This window comes from Solea senegalensis, linkage group LG16 (assembly GCF_019176455.1).
Source record: "Solea senegalensis isolate Sse05_10M linkage group LG16, IFAPA_SoseM_1, whole genome shotgun sequence".
NCBI lineage: Eukaryota > Metazoa > Chordata > Actinopteri > Pleuronectiformes > Soleidae > Solea > Solea senegalensis.
This window is the reverse complement of record NC_058036.1, coordinates 12,200,297-12,222,400: the sequence shown is the minus strand read 5'-3', so window position 1 is coordinate 12,222,400 and position 22,104 is coordinate 12,200,297. Positions and strand designations below refer to the sequence as shown.

The following is a 22,104-nucleotide window of genomic DNA, read 5'->3' as shown; positions in this document are numbered from 1 at the left end:
AGTGACAAGTGTTGAAGTGTGAACATGACCATCAGAGGGAAAGGACTGAAAATACTCATTGGGTTATGGTGTCAGGTTGTCAGTTTGCTTTAGAAAGACAACACGTGTTTTGTAGTTAAAAAAAACAAAAAAAAACACTGCTGAACCTATGGATCTATCTTTTATGTGAACACTGAGGAATCTGAATAAACGGCCTGTGCACATGGGAATGAGTCGGTGTGCTGCATGGCATACATATCACTCTCATGTCTCTTGGGTGGAGCCCTGGTGAAATGTGAACAGTTCTTGTTTTTGTAAGGAGTTTTAAGATCACAGAGGATTTTGATTCACGCTCATTCACGTTTAAAAGTGTGGAGAAAAACACGGCAACATATTAAATTGAAATATCTAGCTATGATGTAATGTATACACAACTGTCAGGATTATATTTTATCAAAATGGTTTATGAACAGTCCACAAGAGTTCTAGTAGCCGATGTCACACAATCCAGTCAAGCAACACTTGGGACTGCTTAGACTGCAGCCCAACATATGTGATCAGAATCTGATCATCCTGACCAACTGTTCACATTATATAACATTGTCTAGTCTAGTATTCAACATGGATTTCTATACTTCCTATACAGGCCACGCCCCGGAAAAACAGGTAGTCAAAATAAAATAAACAAAATGGACGACAGAAAATCTTCAGATTTTTAAACTATTGTCTCAATCTTCTATCTCTCTGGATTTACGTTGTTGTTGTTGTGATACGAGTGATGCAGAATCCCGGGATACCACTGCATGCGTGTAAACATGGGGCTTTTATTCTGCAAAAACTGGACTTCATGTTGTATCGGCATATGACTTCCTGTCTTGCTTTTCTGAAGCGTTGTGTTACGTCATCCAGTAAAAACACTACACTGTATTTTCTGCAGGGGCAGCAGCGGAGTCAGTGGAAGCATCTGACACATTGTCTAAAGCGGACGTGTATCATTTCCGATGCCGCGGCGGAGACGCTACACGACGGATAAGCTTACGGTGCAATCCCGGAGGAAGACATTTTGAAACCACCTCTTTATGCAGTTTGAATCAGTTGTGTCTGGTTTTTTTTTTGTTTTTTAGTCCAGACTACCCCAAACAAAATCATTTGGTGTATTCCTGTGGTAGGGTTACAGCACCACATACAGGCCTGGCATATGTACTGCAGCATCTACAGTAAACGTTTCCTACAAAAAAGAAAACAACATCTAATAGGGTAAATTATGTTTCTGCGTGGATAAGCCCTAAAACTGTGTTTACATAATATTTCCAGTATTTTGAGTTTTTGGGCTAAATCTTGTTACTAAAATGATTTTAGTAAAATCTAGACTAAAAGTCTTTTCAAAGTGGAATTGGACTTCCTGTGCAGTGAGCAGGGTTGTGTGAGAAAATCATAACCAAAAACTATTTGTGTCTGCAAATGTCTGCGCTGTCAGGAAGGAAATGGCTGATCCATTAATTAAATCCCCAACACTCAATGACTGGAGAACATTGTTCATTCTCTTGTGTATATAAAGCATGCATCTGTCTTATTATAAAATGGAGCCTAAAGGTAATAAGAAGGTGATTAAATTTACAACCTTCTTCTTTTACTCATCACTTACGCCTCAGGCTTTTTTCTTCATCCTGTTTTCTTCCATTATCCACTTAATCAAATCTGTGTTAGAGTGAATCATTTACCCAATAAACCAAATGTTTCCTTCCTATTCTACCATGTGGATCCAATAAATGGTGGGCACCTAGTCACTGGATCCAGGTTGTTTGGCTCTATCATTTTAGTCAAGAATGAAACTGAAAATTATTAATATGAGTGGAGTTGGCTTTAACAATCAAATCTAGAACAAATGTCCTCAGCTTTGACCGTTTGAAATTCAAAGGAGATAAAAAGTAATAACTACAACTGACTAACCACAAAACCATAACAAAATTAGATACAGACGTTTGAGCTTCAGCAATAGTTGGTTAACCCATACTTTCAATCTCTGGTTCTTTTTTTTATATAAAACACAAGTAAACACATTGCCATTGGTAAAACTGGAACTGTCTGGATGGACAAAAGTGGATTCTTTGTGTAGGTGTGTGCTCCAGACACTTATCAACATTGTTCTCCTCTGGCAGACTTGGAAACTGGTTCACTGCCCAGTGAGCTTTTACCTTGACAATTTTCCAACATGCAGCTGCTGTGCCTCTGAGAAATATAAGTAGGAACACAATTTCCTGTTTCCCTGGATGACAACATCTGTCTGTCCTGTCTGTCAGCGAGAGAAGCGAGACGACACTTCTGACTGGTATTTTTCATAACTTGAGTTTAGCAGACAAACCACACTGGCACAGCACCCTTCTAAATAAAACACATCTACAAACATGTATATTCAGGCAGTCGGCGTGATTTATTTACACTCACTCCACCCCTTCTCCATCTCTTCATCTCCTCCCTCGTCTGTCTTCTGTCAGAAGAGAACTTCAAACACAGCCGAACGCAGGATGCCAGATCTCGGAGGATTTTAAACAATCCCGCCCCACCACCTGCATCTTTGTTCTTTAATAAATCATCCAAGTTCTTGTTAAGGTGTGGTTTGTTCTGAGGAGTGAGTTGATTACCAACATTCAGCTGTCACTGGGACTTTCATTCATTTTTTTTGTCCTTTAATCATTTTTGCTTGTTGCATTCCAGCTTTCACACTCCCCTACATCACTGTCGCTCCACTTGTAAAGCATCAGTTTACAATAATAAATGTGATATATTATTGACATTGTTTTTTTGTCTCTATCTGCCCCTGCCCTGCACCTGTATACACAAAAAATGCTCCCTGTACCATGCTGCGATCAGACGACACAAATTCAGGCCGATTTTCAAGCAATTTGGTCATGAGGAACACATTCCCAGTGTCAGATTTGATTATGAACGTATGAACAATGAAGCGTAGTGTAAAATAATTGAAGAGCAGAGATTTGGCGACCAATGAAAATCATTTTTTTTCTATTTTCCTGCCTCGTCTGATCTAATCTCCTACGACATGCTCCTGGAAGTTGCCGAGTAGGATAACGGTCAACAGACTCTTTGATGTCTCTGTAAGGGACACAAGCGCAAGACCACGAGCCTCGCGCATAACGCTTTGGTAGCCATCATTGACAACTCCTTGACCTATGAACTCGTGCAGTGCAGTGAACGATGATTGGTCGGAGTCATAGTTTGGCTTACTTGAAGTTCTTACTTACTTCTAGCTCTTACTTGTACCCAGATGTTTAAATGCACTTATTGTAAGTCGCTTTGGATAAAAGCGTCTGCTAAATGACATGTGATTTAGGCAGCCTGTGGCCAAGTGGAAAGGGAACTTGGCTTGTAACCGCAAGGTCGCTGGTTCAAGTTCCCACCAGGTTGAAAGGGCTGGGGTACCCCTGAGCAAGGTACCCAATCCCCATTGCTCCCTGGGCGCTACTCAGTGTGGCTTCTCAGCCCACTGCTCTTAATTCTAGGATGGGTCAAAATGCAGAGAATAATTTCCCTAAGGGGATTAATAAAGTATCTTAAATTGAGTGATATCCAGATATTGAAAGTTATTCTGGAAAACTGGGCAAAAACACATAGTCACAGGACATTTTCTGACCCTTTTATGGTTAAATAAGCAAAATAAGGGGGCTGAGGCTTTGGTTTTAAAGGGTTAAGAAGCGTTGGGATTCAAAATTTGACCAATGCTATGAGAATTCTTAAAACTGGAAATTCACTGATGTCTGGATGGTACAAGATGTCACACTGGTGTCTACTCATATATGCTCTGTTTTATCATCTACTTTCCTATAAAATGGGACCAAAAATGTACAAAATTCACATCATGCTCTATTGAAGAAGAGCTGAAACTAGAGATTGATCAGGAAAATGTTTACCCACAGTTCTTTTAGCAACAGAGTCGCCCCCTGGTGGCTATTCAATATATCCTCAATTATGTGTTGGCTTCAGGTTTATATAGCCTATGTTTACACTGCTTCTGTTCTCAAAGAACAAACAAAATAACATCATGAACAAACAAACAAAGACGTATCACCAAAAGTTACGTTTGCAGCTTGGAGATCATCCCATTATGTCAGATGTTACAGACAAAAGCAGGCTGTTTATGTCTATAGCCACCAACCATTTCATGGTATAAAACTGTCACTGGCAGGTTTAAACAGCTGCAGCTAGCTACATCATTAAGCTAATGTTTAGCTGCACCGCTGTGAGAACGGCGACTTTAATGTCACAAGCTGACTCATTTTACAACATGAATCCTGTAAATGATGCTCTTGCATATGTGTCTGTGAGATCTGACTGACATGAACTTTAAATGGTATGTTTCACTTTTTTTTTTTTCAGGGAAGAGTTTAATTCATGCCATCTCAAATAGTACTAAAAAAAACTTTATCAAAAGTTGGATGAAAACAGATTCATTTTTTAATTAACCCTGACACATAAGCAGGGTGGCGTCTTGATCAAATTTAACCAACTTTATAGGATGCCTAGCTGTAGCTAATTTGCAGTTCTTGTCTCCAGCTGGGTTTTTAAAGGATAAGACACTGAAGCATATAATCCAGAACAGTAAAATCAGGCAGAGAGAGCATAAAGATGTAGATGGAAACTTTGATTAAAAAACAAAAAATCACTTGTTTGGTAAAAGCATCACTGTACAGAGAGAGCACTGCATAAGATATACAGTAAAATATCCACTCTGCCTCCACTTACTGCTTGTAAAGCAATTTGCTCTTGGTTGTGTTTAACCATTCATGGCCAGGTGATGGCCCAGGGGTGGGCCTGGCTCTCTGACTGCCTGTCAGTTTTCCAGGAAGGTTCCTCCTCTCATTGTCTATGCATTTTGTCTAAGTTCATGAAGAAACTTTTCATTCCCCCTTCGCCAACCATGACCAGAAAGTAAACTGACGGGACATCTTGAAGAGGAAAAAAAGAGATAAAAAAAAGGTGAACAAAGCACACAATTCAACAAGGGCACACATTGGAGAGTCTGATGGCAAATTTACAAAGTACGAGTATTAGGGCCAGCCAAAAAAAAAAAAAAAAAAATAGCACAAGGGAAAAAAGCAGGCAAAAAAAAAAATGTCATGGCAATGGCCATGGCCATGGCAGCCTCTACAGACGCAGCGATTAGGCGGTACTTCAGAATCGGCTGTAATAATAATAAAAAGGAAATTCTCTCTCTTGTGGCTCATAAACACTGAGCCAAAAGAGAGATCTGATCAGATATTGCACATGTGTGCGATCCAGAGAGGGTATGTTGTATCACAAGATACAATAAGGCAACTGATCAAGTTGCTTGATCCTGTCAGTGTGGAGCTCAGACTACGCGGCGTCTGAGACACTGTCATGGAGCCGTCAGTCGCTTGTCGCTTTGTTGTGGTACGTGGTCAAGCCTCTGCAGTTTTGTTTTTTTGCCTGACTTTTAGTCATATTTCTGCTGGACAGAAAGACATTTCTGCTGGACAGAAAGACATACTTCTGGCTGAAAACTGTAGCCACTTACTCTCCTGCACCAAAGACCATGCAGAAAATCAGTGATTTTAGCAGGGACACAAGTGTTCCTGGGCTACGGCTGCCTTGTTTACTAAATTTGTGTCCCATACGTAAATATGAAATCCAATGTGGGCAATTTAGTACAATTTCAATTTGTGATGACTATGTGGACATACAGTACCTCATGTAACCTCACCATGAAAAATCTGAACTATCAATTAAAATATGGAAAACCTTTCTGAGAACACCAGATATAAACGATGTGTCATAGAAATAATCTGATATTAAACAAATAACTGTCATTCGTGCAGATGTTGACGTTGAGCCACTTCAGCTCCACACTTTGATCATTTTACACTCAAAGTTGTTCTTCCATTGGTCTTACAAAGTGATGGGAATGGGATCTGTCATTCCCCTTAATATGTATGACAAAATGACACCACCATTTGTCACTCACTCACAGATGCACGCACAGTTTAATCATTTAAAATAAATGAACACGTTTGTTAGTGATCATGAATCTTCTCCTCTAACGCCACCATCAGGCGAAAACCTTAGCTTTCCGAACACCCGGCCCAGTCTGTGATAGTTGTAGTGGTGTCCACTGCATTGCTTGACTTGTACATTCCAACCATGCTTGGTAAAATTAGTTGATATTGGCATTAGTGTGAGGCACTGACGCTCAAAATCATGCAGCACGCAGCAATAATCAGTCTTTGTCCTTGATGAGCAAGAGACACTCTCCCCCTCAAAATATAATATATACACACACACACTGCACTATCATACACACTCGTGTACCCATGTGCACATCAAAAGAGTGGCACATCGCTGGAGGTGTCCTCGAGCAGCATGTGCTAAGAATCTTTTTATTCTGGTCACTGTGCAACTTGACCTTCTGAATATGGCAGTTGGTTTTTATTTGCAGGCAGTTGCCTTGGGTGCTGGAGTATAACTGCCACATCATATTGCACGGATCTCAAAATAAAAAAAATAAAACATTTTATACACTGTTGGGTTTCAATTAAATGCTATAAATGCATTGGAAGCCAACTTATCTACATTCATCAGTATGATGGAAAAAACAAATCACAATACAGGTAAAACCCCAAAACATTAAATCTTTAAAGGGACAAATAAAATAACTTATTTGAAGGTTGGACAAGGTGGAGCAAAATCCAGGAGAAAAGGCTGGGACAATGCGAGCAGCACAAAACACCGAGCAGGACATTAAACTGAGAACAACACCGAACTAATCCGACAGTCCAACAAAGGAGACTGGGAGCACAGACTCGATGCGAGTGGGAGGCAGGGATAATGGAAGATAGGTGAAACACATCAGGGCAGGGCCAACAATCACAGGAAAGGAGAAAAAAACAGGACCAAGACGGAAGTTAATTAAAGAGCAAAGACAAAAAGGAATGTCACATTAAAAGTAAAACAGCAAACAGAACAACAGAAAAGAAGTGTATACCAAACTGAAGAAGTCCAGGGGTCAGAGTTCATGACATCCATTATCTACACCTCTGATTCTTTGAGGATCATGGAAGAAACTACACCAATCTCCATCTCTGTGAACTGTGGGAGCAAGTCAAAGTATACAAATGCTGACATGACACTTCTTTCTTATCGTTCCTGTTGTGATTCATTTATTTTTGTATTGTACAGGTGGTGATTTAATCACTTCTGATGATAGAATCAAGGATTATTATTTATTATTTTGTTTGCATTTTTCTACATCACTGATATACAGCCGCAGATGCCTTTTGTTTGAAATGACACTAATACACATTCATGGACTCTCACCTATTATTGTGCTATAAGAACAGTCCTAACATACCGCCAAAAATGTGGGCATCGGAGTACTGGAGTCCATGCACCGATCCGATACGACGTAATTTATTAGAGCTCCGTTAGCTCTGACACGGTTCTTCTTCGCCGCTCTTGAAAGAGTTGCGCTCTGCTGTTTTAGAGGTGTGAAGAAGAACTGATCACCCGACACCTGTAGACAAGGAGCTAACGTTAGCTCATCATGTCGGCGGTTTGGCAGTATTTACCAGTTAGCTCCGTTAGCGTTGTTAGCTGCACTAGCTCCGTTAGCGCGCCTACAGTCAAACTGGAGCGGCCCGTTTATTAAACTAAAAGAGCAGCGCGACAACTAACCAGCGCACCTGTGTCCTGCGTATGTATGTTACTGAATGCCTCTGTTTTTAAAGTCTAGCGTTACTTCAGAGACTCATTTGAACAATCTGGAGTCATGTAAAAATGGTGTTGTTTGGACCAGAGTCAAAACAAACGTACAAGCTGAAAAACGAAATAACATATCACTGTTAAAAAATAAATGGTGTCCATTTGCTGTATTCCTTCATGTTTTACAGAGGGTTTAACCTGAGCCAAACTTTACCACCAATGATAATCATATTACAGTTATGCAGGCATAGTATGATATATATTTTTATATAATACACTGGTAGCGGTACTCTGTATCGGCCGATACCCACAGCACAAGTATCGGGAGGAAAAAAATGGTATCGGAACGTTGCTCTTGAAAATATCAGTATATCAGCAGTTCCTGAAATACTCACTCTAATCACCTTTATTTCCTTTTCTGATGCTCAGTTTGAAATTCAGTAGCTTGTCGTGACCAAATCTACATACCTACACTCATTGAGTTGTTGCCATGTAACTGGTGGATTAAAGATTTGTGTTAACAAGCACTTGAACAAATGTACTTAATAAAGAAAAGATAAGGACACATGGTAACTTCCTAAAATATGTGTTGATATGTGCTGTAACTTTTTAGAATTTGGGACAGTGCGCACTAGTTTCATTTCATCTTACTTTTATTTTATGCCTAAAAACGGAACTTTGAATGTCTGGTCGCTTTTTCGCCTTTAACTCTACAGAGCTCCCCCTACAGTTTCAGAGCACATATTTTTACGACACCACCATGAACATCTATCCATTGTCTGCTGCTTTATCCTCACTGTCGTACAAACTCACAGCTCCATTCCTTCACCTTTCCTGGCCATGTGCATTTCTTTTAAACAGAGCTGGTGAACAAAAGCCGCGGGGCCATGTCTGTGCCAGTCGGCATCTGTTTTGCATTAAAAAAAATAGCTACCGCTGCCTTGATCTTATAGCCAGTACCTGGATAGAGAGTGTGTGTGTGTGTAGTGTAGCGGTCTGTCACCCCTCACAGAATGATAGAAGATTTTAAAAGTGCAGCGGTCAAATTCCGGTTCCACCACCCATCTTATTTAGTGGTGATCAATTGATGTCAGCTAACATTTGCTTTTCTGTGTTCCTAAATCAAAGTGTTCAGGGATTCTGCTTCAAGGCAGACATGACGGTGATAAACACAGAGAGGAAGAGTCCTATAAGTGGCTTGAATTGGTGTAAAATCTGTTTAATTGCTGTGTCACCAAGTCAGTCCAACTCAAAATGACAAGTGCCCTCACTGGAGATTTCATTTGTGGGAGAGTAAAGACATTTTGGATGGTCCTCACATCTATTAAGGACTTTTTCAGGGTGAAGACCTGGTAGGTCTTAGAATTGGGATTAATTTAAAGTAAGTGCAGTATGTGTTCTATTTTGGACAGCCTGTGGCCAAGTGGAAAGGGAACTTGACTTGTAACCAGAGGGTTGCCAGTTCAAGTCCCCAAGGTACAAACTACAAGTTTATTAATCCCTAAGATTTATAAGGGGCCTCACTTTGAACGCTACACAAACATATGTGTGTGTGTATACACCTCTATAAGGCTGTCTCTCATACAAACACAGGTTTTCAAGACCAGTGGTGTTCATGGGGACCAAAACCTGGTCCTAATGAGGCAGAAGACTCTGATTAATATAGGGATTAAGATGTGAATTATGGTTTTAATCTCCAGTGTTTTATCTTAACACCAAATCTCTAGCGTAACCCTCTTAAAGGCGTCATAGACCGGAAGCTCCAATTAACACTGCGTTTGTGTGTGTGTATCTGCGTCATTACCGCGTTTATGAAACCCTAAAGTTTCAGAACAAACAGTTCAGCCCCTGCTGAGAAAATAGTGTTGTATTGTTTTCCTGGGCTCTGCGAAGCGGATCGGCACTTCCTTAATTTGATGTCGTCATCAGAAATCCTCACCACTCCTCTCACCACCGTGCGTACATTCAACTGCAGAAGAAGAAGAACTACTCTCGTTGTAGCTGATGAGATGCAGAGCATCCACCGTGACAGAGGGGGAGCTGTGTATCTGAAAGCTGACGTGCTAATTACGTCACTTCCAGGTACCTGGCCAATCACAGGACAGTGGGAAAGCTCTCGTTGGCTGGCCAATCACAACACAGTCCACGTTCTGGGGGTGTGGTTTTGGTCTGAAACAACGCGGCTGACGAGAGCGTCAGTGAGGAGATATTTTGATTGGCTCGTTTGCAGCGATTAGGAGGTTTTTAACCAATAAAACAAGTTAATATATCTAAGTAGACCTCCATAAGTAACATTTATGTGTGATACAAGCATTCTATGTCGCCTTTAAATAATGTTATACGCCAGACCTTTAACTGGTTATAGTTAAGGTTAAGGATAAGTCTTTGGTCAAGCTGTTCAAATGAATGGAAGTCATTACAATGTCCTAGTCGCACAAACCTGTGTGTGTGTGTGTAAGCCGCTGAAAGTAGACTTTTGTAGTTACAGAAAGAAACAGACAACAATGTAAAATGTTGAATTTCATAGAAGACAAAAAGATCACCTTTCTGCTGATGCACTGTGACATAAATAATGAGCCCAGTTTCGGCTTTCAGAGTGGAGGTAAATAACGTCAAACCTTTCCTGTTTATGGCTCTTGATGACTGTACAGATTGTGTTACCTGAGAAATGCGATGTAATATGTAACATGCTCCTGTCAAAATGTCTTCAAGCTCTAGATGAGATAAATTTTCCAGGAAGCAGGAGGCGGTTATTCTTCTTGTTATGCATAATTCTCTGTGGTCAGCGGTTGAAGGAAGTTTGCCGCAGCCGCCAGTGCCTGTCAAGACACTCAAGAGGCTATTTGTTATTCTTCATCTGTGAGAGGGGCTGACATTTCCTATTGGCAGTGGAAGCACATCTAGCAATGGCCTCTGCCCCCTTCATCTCCTGTGGTTTGCTCAGCTGAAATGGGACAAAGCTTGCGGGGGCTTATAGAAATTCATGGGGGAACTCCTGAGGAGCTGCATCCAACGCTTTTCTGACAGAGGTGCCATGGTATTTCGAGACTGTGATCACACCCAGAGACTGGTGGATCACCTTGTTCCATATATTTACACAGGAACTGAAAGCACGAAGATAATATTTGAAGCCAGCCGGCAAGTAAATATGTTACTGTGGCTCTTTCGTGTTTGAACAGCAGCTGGGGAAATCAATTATAGAAGTTTAACATTATGGATTTATTCTTTTGTAGTAATGGTTGAACAGGTTAATGTTGTCCAATATTATTTTTCATATTAGTGCTGATTTTATTGTGCTCACTGATGCCCAGTCCGTACAGGCTGGTGTTTCTGAAAATGGTGTCGTAACGGAGCAAAACTTATGTTGTTATTGTTGCTGACTGGACCTTTAACAATCTTACACATACAATACACAGAGTTCATTTTCATTTTATTCCTTTGTCTATGAACCAGGAAGTTAACAGCCACCTGTTGACTCGGAAACTGTGTTTGGTTTGTTCATGGTGATGTTTTTGAGAACTTTGAGTATGTGGACAGAATCATTTTTTACAACCTGGAGAGGAAAACCTCAGCAACATAACCTCCTGTGGACAAGGCCTTACTGAAGCGGAACTTTGGAGGTCTGGTCACTTTTTAAATCTACGGAGCTCCCCCTACAGTTTCAGAGTACACATTTTTATGACACCACTGTAGACATTCATCCATTGTCCACCACTTTATCCTCACTGTTGTTAAAAATGCACTGCTGACGGTGCCCCCCTCCCCTCCCTGGCCATGTGCATTTGTTTTCAACAGAGCCGGTAAACACAAGCCGGGGAGACATGTCCATGTCGCGCAGCATCTGTTTTGCATGCTTCTCAGCATTTGAAAAAAAGCCGGTCCTATGTTTGCTCAAGTGTGGCCCCTCGCTCGGTCAGTTTCCTCTTCCTCGCTTCATCCAACAACTGTTTTCTCTGCTTCTTTTTCAACGTCTAAAATAACGCCATCGCTGCCTTGATCTTATGGCCGGTAACTGGCCAGAGTGCGTGTAGTGCAGTGAAGCAATTTGTGTTTCTTGCAAGACCCAAGACTTTAAAATACCTCCTGATTCTGAGGACTCCGGGTCAGTGGACCTGAGTAGTCTTCCACTAACAGACAGTATAGGGCGAGCGGAGACAGCCCCCAATTTCCCTGCAACAATCCATTTAACCATCGCAATGATCCAGTAGCTGTTAAATAAGGGAAACGATCCCACAAAGTTCTGACATAAAGACATTTCGATGCAGTTGTCCTGGAGGAAAAGATGTTTAGGATGAATAACTTCCAGCCAATTACAACCACAAGAATAAATTCCAATCAACATTACAGGACAGATTATTTGTGATGGACGACGTACAGGAAATAAATCAAGTTGAGACACTATGAGAATATAATATGGAAGTCTACAACCCACTCATTGGGAGTGTATGTTGCACTTGAACGTTTCTGCAAATCACAGACATAGAGTGAACATAAAAATGTGTCACAGCATTAAAACATACCATTATTTCCGCAAAACGATAACAACTGACAGGAAGACTCAGATGGAGGAGACCACACCAAGAGGTAGGAGGCAATAATCACTTTAGGGTGGCAATAAAAGGTTGGTAAACAGGCAATAAATCAAGAAAGGGAAGGTTCAAAACACAGAGAAGGTCATACACTAGGAAATCATGATACTAAGTGCTGGGACGCTTTCTGAATGCAGACAGGACGAACTGGCAGAGACTGAGTGAGCAGAGGCTCAATGCGGAAGGGAAGGTGAGTTAAATGGACAGGTGAAACTAATTAGGGTGGAGCAGGTAACCTTGGTGGCAGCAAAACGAAGTGAAGTTGTCTAAAAAAAAATCAATATCAAACAGGATATGAAGAATAATGCAAACTGACACAAACACATGAAGTAAAAGCTGATGTCATGGTAAAAGCATGAAAACACAACAGAATGTCCTCATAGGCTCATTTTGCCAATACTTGGAGAATATAAATGCTAACATAGCACATGTGAAATAATTTTGTAAATTGGTAAATCCAAATATTTCACCGTCAAGAGTTCACAATGTACAAATGCAGCTTTTGCCAGTGAATGGATTATAGTACAATAGCAATATTTCAATGGAAGTGCAGGATGAAGTCTAACTAAAAATAACTTGGTCACAAAAGAGGGTTTGTTTTGTTTATTTCATCCCTCTCCTGGTACTTCAAAAAATGTCTGGGACCCTCATCTTTGTATGAGATCTGAGATCACTGAATACAAATCTTAACAAACTGATTAAACAAACAAGGACATAGACTCTGATATTGACCAAGGTTATTATAGTTTATGGATTTTTCATTCGTTTTTGGAGCAGGTTTGCTCATTTGTATTAGTTCTTTTTTTTGTAAATGCTTAGTTTTAGTTGAGTTTTTATTAATTTTTGTGTTTTTTTTGTCAGGTGCAAGATTCAAAAAGGTCATAAGTATTGTGTCATAAAAACCCAGCAAGAGAAAACATAAATCCACTTCATATGAACAAAGACGAAATTCTAACATTTTCTAAAAATGTTTTTACACCGGAAGCTAGAATTACTGGGCCCAAAAAAAACACCAGATTTACTGTTTATCAGCTTTAGAATATGCACTAAATATAGAAAATATGTTATTAACATGAAAATATTCCATGCACATGTGGAAAAACAGGATTTACTTCACCTCCGCCCCTCAATGTGAAGATCGTCCATTCATCCATCATCTATACCACCTATCCTCCTGGGTGGGATGTTCTGACAGCTGAGACTGGACGAGACCCTGAACACATCACCAGTCTATTACAGCGCAGACACAAGAGAAGAAAAACAATCGGTCAGACTCACAGTCACACTTACAGGCTGTTTAGATTCTCTTCTGTTTATTTAACCTATAGCTGTAGACTGTGGGAGGGAAGTCCACACAGAAAAGCCACAATCCTTGTGAATCACTGTTGTTCAGCTATTAAACAAGGGAGACTGTGTACTGAAAATGTGTTTTTTTTCTCCTCATCCAGTGGCCTGGAGGATCAGAACCAAATACGACAACATAGTAGTTAGAAGATCATAGTCAATGGCTGGGTTTGACACAAATTTGTCAAAATGACAAACACATTTGGTGTGAACCAGGCTTTTTAAGTGTTTTACCTGTTATGTCCTCAGGTTTGTGATTTTATTTATTTATTTTTAAATGATTGGAGGGGAAGTTTCGTCCCTGTGATCAAGCTGCAAAGACAACATCATTTTTACTTCAGGAAGCAAGGTATCTACATTTTGGTCCATACAGTTATCACACTTGTATATGAAAATTGTTGATTAAGTCTATTTTAATTCATTTCCTTGGTCTAATCCGGGAGGCAGAGGCAACATCCTCATAGCTTTTCACAGACAATCTTTCTAGCTCCTCCTAGGAAATTTAAGGAGTTCTCAGGCCAGACATAATAAATAATTCCTGCTGTGGGTGATGGCTCTATAACCCAAACCTCTCCTCCCAGTGAGATGTGCCAGGACGACATCCAAATGAAGTCTTCCAGGAGGCCTCCCAATCAGATACCCAAAGCACCTAAAGTGATTCATTTTAATGCAAAAGAGCAGCAGTTCTGCTCCAAGCTTCTCAACTCATTCCAGCCTCTTTTAACTGTAATCTCATTCTTTACCAGAACTCATAATTGAGAGCTTTACTTTCCAGCTCAGCTCCCTCTTCACCACAATGATCCAGCACAAATGTTTTGTGAATGTATTCACAATAGCAAACCAATCTAAGCAGGGGGGGTTTTCTTGAATGAAGTGCACATTTATTATTTTATCATTTATAATTGAAAAGTCAGTACTGGAAGATGTGTAAACCAGGGAATCTGGGATCATTGTTATTGTTGTTTTCCATCCAAAAGACTTGAAATTATACTTCAAGTTAAAGTTATTCTAAAAGTTGAAAGAAGGAACTCTTATATTTGCATGGTGTTTCCTCCATTCAGAAGCACATTGTGGTTGATTAAATTTCTGACGCAGAGGGACAGTCGTCTCGGTAAGCTAATTGTATAGTTAGCTGGTAAAATGATGTTTTGTTATGTGTCTGCTGTAACGTCATACCAGCGATGTCATGTTTGAATAGTAAGTGTGATAACGCTAATGTTTTAGAATATATATTTATAGTGCATAGTTATTTTTAATAATTTTACAATGCACTAAACATTTACAGCTAAAAGAAATTTAAAGACCAGAGCTGTGCCTTCATTTTATTTTATTTATCATATTAAAAAATGACAGAAATGCTGCAAAGTTAATTAAAATTTGAATGAACTATCATCTTAATTATCACATACCTTAAACACTTCAAGCTGGAAGCTAATGATGGTTATTGTTATATTGCTGTTATATTACCTGACAAACAAATCATCATTCACGATTAAAAAATAAAAATAAAAATGTAATTTCTGAAAAAAAAAAGGTTGAAAAATAACCAAACCAACACTGTGTGTTCCACCCATTGTCAGTAGGGGGTGCTGCAGCACACTCAGCACCCCGCTCCCCACACCCCTGGTGCAGTGGGCAGCCAATGAGCGAACCTAACGTGTCTCAGTTACAGTACAAACAACAGTGATTAGCAAGTTAAAAAACGATCTTTAACAACACACACAAGGCACTTAACAATCACACTACCATGTTACTTTAACTTCTAAACAGCTTATTTACTTACAGCTGTCGCTTTCTGAAGCAGAAGACACAGTGAGGAGGGAAGACTGCTCGCACCTGTCCACCATTACACTGATTAGCAACGCAGACTGGGAGATTTCTTTCCCATAATGCAATGTGACTTTCACAAAACTCTTTCAAAATAAACACACTTTTTTTTTTCTTTTTTTTTTAAAGTGCTTTTAGATATTAAGAACTATGAATTATCACTTACTTTTATAAGAAATGAATGAACTTTTGTTTATTAAACTGCAGGACAGAACAGTAACATAGGAATACAAACAAATGCAAACGTGACACAATGCCCAATGTATTCAGTTTTCTCCAGTGCTCTCCAACTTTCCCTCCACATTTCCAGTGGCTGCAGTGTTTTACCAGCCTCTCGACCAATTGCCTTGTTAGTAAAAGGTGGTGGATGTTACTCATCCAGATGCACCACAGTGGAGTGGAAAGAAACTTTCACGCTTTGATAACACCGACCTTCTGCATAACAGCAGTGTCATGTCAGGCCAGGTAGACCTTCAGGTCAGCTCACATACTGCTCACTTGTTTTTTCCTTTTCTTTTCTCCGAGTGAACTTCAGAAGCAGTTTTTAGTCCAACTCTCCTGCAGTGACAGTGAAAGAAAGTGCGATGACAAAATAGGCTACTTGAGTTTTTTCCCCTCTTTAAAAGTGCAAACTGTTGTTCTGGTTGGAAATTTAAAAAGAAAGAAAAAATAAAGTTTGAACTGTTGTTAGCCGAGCAGTAAATTATGCATGTCATTCATTATTCATACACACTCATGAATGCATTATTCAATGCACAAAATGTATGATGTTCATTCACACAATAATAACTTAAGCGGATCACTGACAGTTCATCAATGGTCAACCACCAATTTCTGGTCAACACGTATCACTGGAAAAAGACATTGTTTCCTCTTCACTCGGCTAATCTCACCGGCTGTGTTAATGGGCTAACATCTACTCCCTCTGTCATCCTCAGTTATGGCTCAGGAAGTGATTTCAATATCATGACAGGAAGATGTCTCTCTAGGGGTTTTAATTAGTGGTTAAAGGACAAAGAAAATTATACTTTCACATCAGTAAATCTGACAGTTCAATGTAATGGAGTTCTCAATCAAAGTGAAGTTACTACTGCTGAAACCAAAGCGGTGCATGTAAAGGAGTGTAAACTTCAATCTGAATGAATATAACCTATACAGGTGACTGGATGAACTTCTAGTCTGTGGTTTGATGGAGGGTGAATGAATGGGTGACTAAAACACACGCATAAGTACAATGTCATGTAGACAAAATAACATGTTTTTTTTTATTTTTTTTTTATTTAATTTAATTCAATGTAATTTACTGGTGGCAGTATGTCTTATGGGGGTTACCTCTCCTCACAAAACTCCTCCCCTGTGAGCATGTGTAACCCTCCCACCTACTCAGTGATACAGCATTAAGAGACTTGTTGCCACTGAACAGAGAGAGAGAGTTTCCTTAAGACCAGATTTGGAGAATAAGATAAATAAAAACTACCAAACAACAACTTTCAACAGTCATACACCAGTAAATGAATGGAAGTCAGTATTTAGTACATTAAAAGAGAGCTGCTCAAACTTGTGAATAGGGAGGTCATAGAAACTGCTGCGTTTTGTTGGCGATGGAGGTTTTGCACCGAAGCTTCAAATAGCTGCAGTTTTCGATTCTGGCCATTTAAAAAAGAAATTGTAAATACACCTATTATTCTGAAGCTACAACCGCTTAAAACGTATTATTTGTTTAAGCAGAGAATCCATGACTCATGTTAATAGTTAAGAGGAGCCCTCAGGGAGAGGCTCAGAATAAACAAGTACAAACACCTTATCATAAACACTGGTTGAGCCTGAGGGGAAGCTGATCCTCAACACGAGTCAGACCACAACCACCTTAGTCTGGGGAGATACGTTTCCATAGTTACTTGGTTCAAATTGCCTCAGGACTGCTTTATGATAGTAAATATCCACAAAATATGCTGGGAAATCACTTGATGGTGCTTCTAAACCTGCTGCTGTGACTCAGATTAACTTTTTAACCGGGGGATCAACCTAGAGCTTCTCCCATCTGGATTTCTGCAGTAACAGAGAATTAAGAGATATATTTAACTAATCCACTCAGATTAATGCTGCTTGCACTATAGGTAATATTCCCTCTTCAGGGTTGACTGATTATTAATCATTACTATGTTAAGATGAGTTGTATTTATAAGATACTTAGTGTACATAAAGGGAGAGTCGAGGTGTTGTGGAAAATACATAAAAAAAACTACAATCTCTTTGGTTTGTGGACAAAAATAAATGAATAGAATTAACATCTTTGCCGTTTTCTGACATTGTATATAGGAAACAACTACCAAGTGACCGAATAACAAATCATGTAAATAAGCATTAATTCGAGTGCACTGTATTTGGTTGCATGGCTGCACTTCTCCCTGTATTCTCTGTTTGACAAGTGCACTCGTGACATGAGGTGGTTGGTATGCAGCCGAGGCCTCCTGGGAGAGGAACAACGGAGAACACTAGGTGAATGCAGCGTGGGTATTTGTCCTACACAGGAGAAAATGACAGAGAAGAACGAGGCACTTTGCAGGACACTCGGAGCCTCCCACCTGTCTTGTCAGCCTAAATCACAAAGCGGAGAGCAACCTCGTCCTCACAAATTCATAAGTCATAAATCCCTTCCATTTCCCAAATTAAATTCTGATATTCTTTAATATGATCACTGACAGGTTCATACACTTATGTGCAGGAATAAGAACAAAAACACAGCCAACACCTCAGTACGTGTTCTAACCCATAATAATATTCGTCTTTCTCCAAAGTCACAGTGAAACGCCTCACCCTATTTGTTAAACATTAAATAACATTGCGATAATGACTGCACAGATGCTATACTGTTATTGTTAATTTGGTGAAATGTAGAGTCAATATTGACCCTCTCTGTTCTTTTTGTCACAGTGTAAATTAATCAATAACTCATCTGATTTGGGGGATTATACCTTTTGACTTTCTGGAATGATCTCAATCATCTCTCCAAATAAAGTTCAGAGTAGAGTTTGTATTGTTTGGTTTTATAATTAAGGAAACTATACATTCTTAATTTAATTTAAGTTTCATATCCACACCGCCAAATATATGAATCAGAAACCCAATCTAAAAATCTTCCTATGATATGTTTAATCCCACAAACCCTAAAGCACTTTGTAATGAATTCTACTGCCATCCCTCATTTTCTGTTGTTTATTTTCTTTATGTTTACATTTGTTATTCTGCTCCGAAATGGATTGTTTGAACGATTGGCACTATCTGCTAAATTGGGATAAACTGCATTTCAATTTAAAAAAACTAAAACAAAAAAAAGCAAGTTCAGTTATGCATTTCTCTGTTTCCTCTCAACAGTTGCTGTTCCTGTAAAGCCCACCAAACGGGGGCCTAATATTTTCAAAGCAGGCGTTTGTGACAGCAGGAGAAGGAAAAGTGGAACTAGTAAGCCACTAATGGGGACAGGTCACAGTAGGAAAAACACCGGTGTAAACAATCACATAACTGATGGCTCATTTATCATCATTCCATGGCTCGTGTATCATTAAGCTTCCTCAGTTTCACACTCACACTGTCCAGATTTTATACGAAATAAACAGAGCCATTGTTAATGGTGACACCTGTGCTTTTCCTGTTGCAACGTGACATAATGGCTGCTGGGCCACAGGCCAATAACATCAGAAAAGTAATCTGACTGGTGTTTCGATGGTGGAGTGGATCAATTCCTGAAAACGGCCAATAGAAAGTGCCACTCTCGCTCTGTGCTGCCCTGTGATTGTTAAACGATGCAAGTTGTGAGGCTGTAAATAGAGTCCAGAGGAGGAGTCCAAGTGTCTTTCTCTCTCAGATCACTTGATTTACAGATTATAATGATTGTTTGTGATTATAATGATGATCAATAATGCTATAGGTCTTGTGGACTGTACCCTTAGTGCTCACATAGCACGGATCTATGCTGCAGGTGCACCCATGGGAATAATACATAACTCCTTATATGGACATCCTCGGGGTGTGTGTTTATAGGTCATATAATCAGGCTTTAGTCAATGTTGTCTGCTTATGATTCATTTTATATCGCATTTTTTGTAGCAATAATTGTGCAGAAGTCACAACTCAGAAGTCAGAACTGTGAACTTTGAACTGTGGCTTATTTCCAAATGTCACAAGTTCAGTCCAATTTTAAGCATTTTGAGTACTTTTTGCTCAGATGTGTTTAAATAGTTGGTGAAAATGAAAGGCTTTTTTTTCATCAGATTGGTTGTGCTAAAAACAACAACAATAAAAGATACGCTATATTGCACATTCTTATAGCCTCTGTATATAACGTATGTTTAAACATAGTAATGGAAAAAAAGCAGCTGAAATGTTCTAATGCTCTGTTCTAAGGGTTAAAGATACAATATTTTGGCGTTAAAAATATCTAAAAACAATAATATTAATGTGGTAATGCCATACCATTTCTAATACTCTTTAAATCCATGAGAAATCCATATTTATGTTAAATATGGATTCTTTTTACATTTAATGCAGTTATCCGATGTACACCAGCAAGGAGGCTTTGCAGAGCTTTGACTGGATTTAACAAGCACCAGATCAGGGGACATGAACAGCTCACACACATTTTACTCTCTTACATACTTTCCTACAACTCTCCTGAGTATTACACCGCTCCAGCTGCATAAATCCCACTTACCGCCATGTCTACCATAAAACACAAAGGAAATGTGCAACCGCACTGGCATATATAACGGCTGTAACTTCCAGGGCAAACCCCTTATGAAACATCAGAGTTGTCTTTTGCATTTGCATTTTTATTTGTCGCAAATGGATCACAACTGCCAGGATAATAATTCTCGGGATTCCACACTGCTTCAGGATGTTATCAAATCAGGCCTTTTGCATTTGTTTAAGTCAAAACAACAGAAATGACATATCCTTTTTAACACCATTACCAAAACTTGCAGTATTTTAATACATCAACATGTCTGCCCGTCATCTGTCCTCTAAACCTGGACCACCCAGCTGTCACTGACACTCAACATGTCCACCTTCAAACTCCACTGACCTCATCTCTCTTTGCCTTCTAATAGTTCTGGGCAGGATGTTGTATGTAGATGACAGCTCAGCGTTCACTGCTGTAGCGCCGTCTACCCTTGTGTCAACGCTGAGAGACGTCAGCTCTCTGGATGTTTGACAGCGAGGATAAGTGGCTGAAAATCATAGTCCACGCTGACCTCATCAGCACTGCACTCTCGGCCCTCTGCTTTACACAGACCGAAGTCTGGTAACTGTGATCAAGTGCTCATTAGGGACGGTGATGAGTTGGCAAACGGTAGAAATGTGTCTGACCTGGACGCACGGTGCCAGACAAACAAACTTTCTCTCATTATTGATAGGACAGAGGGACAATCATCATTGTCCTTGGAAGGACATGGACCCTTATTGCACATTGATCCTTCAAAACTTGAACAAAAAAACTGTAAACATGTTACTGAAATTGTACTACATTGAATTTCTGGAGTTTGGACTGACACACCCACATAAAATTGCATGTATACATTTAACTGCAAACAGGTTGGAGTCGTTTACGACATGAATTTTACTATAGAACAGTGGTAAGCAAACGGGTGGCCCACGCCAGTATTAATATCCAGTAATTGTTTTTAAATGATTTAATTATTTTCACAAAAACAATGAAGTTATGCAGAATTCTGAGCCTTTTATTCTGAAAAGAAAGATAAACCGAGTCAAAGATCGCAAAGATCGTACGAGTAACAGTCCATTTATTCCACTTACATGTCGGGTTCATTGCAGAGAAGCCAGAGAAAAACTGAGTGTCCTTTTGGTATATTTTCAATGTCTTCCTTTTTTTTTCCTCTTTACAAACTGACACTTTCCTTTGTTTGGTTTGTTCGGTCCCGGCCTCCCGGAAGAACACTGCTGCTTTCGCTTTCTGCAAACCGTTTGTACATTCTGCACAGGAAATAAATAAATAAATAAATAAATAAATGTTTGAATTGAACTCTTTGTCAAATAGTTTCATACGTGTAATGGCAACATTTGAACAGCGTCACAGTTCTCACGTGACTCCATTGAGGAGGTGGGTGAGAGGAGGATGTTGGCCGTCAATCACGGGCAAGCCCTCTCCCCCCCTACATGAGACTGTGGGGGCCTTAACACAGACTGCTGCACCCACGGTGCAAAAAGGAACAGCACTGCAAGTCATTCATCCCGACTGCTGTCAGACTGTACAACTCGCAATGTAGCACTGTAACCACCGCTATGACCTCCACTGTCTTGTGCCTACCAGTGCATTATCCTGTGTAATAGTTCATATTTATTTAAATAGTTAGTATTTATATTCTCACTGAGTATTTATTTAAGCATCAATCTGCAATGTGCAATACCTCTCTAGCCTTCCTTCATTGTGTATAATGCACATAGACTATAGTTCCTTTTTCTGTTTTACCTTTCTTGTGATTTAACACTGTGACATATTACTTTTTTGTTCACACTATAAAGGAAATAAAACACATTCATATATATATATATATATATATATATACAAACACATATTGATAAAGTTTATATAAGCGATAAAATCCTGGTCAGAGAG

At 39.6% G+C, this 22,104-nt stretch overlaps 1 long non-coding RNA gene across 1 annotated transcript in view; it reads right to left on the bottom strand.

Moving 5' to 3' along the window:
* LOC122783305 overlaps positions 1-15,488 on the bottom strand; it is a 41,891-nt gene extending 26,403 nt beyond the window's left edge. The window contains exons 1-2 of the long non-coding RNA XR_006362029.1: positions 15,427-15,488; positions 13,417-13,529 (exon numbers count right to left, since the gene is read on the bottom strand). This is a non-coding gene — a long non-coding RNA (uncharacterized LOC122783305). The remainder of the gene's footprint in view (positions 1-13,416; positions 13,530-15,426) is intronic.
* Between the last annotated feature and the right edge of the window lie 6,616 nt (positions 15,489-22,104).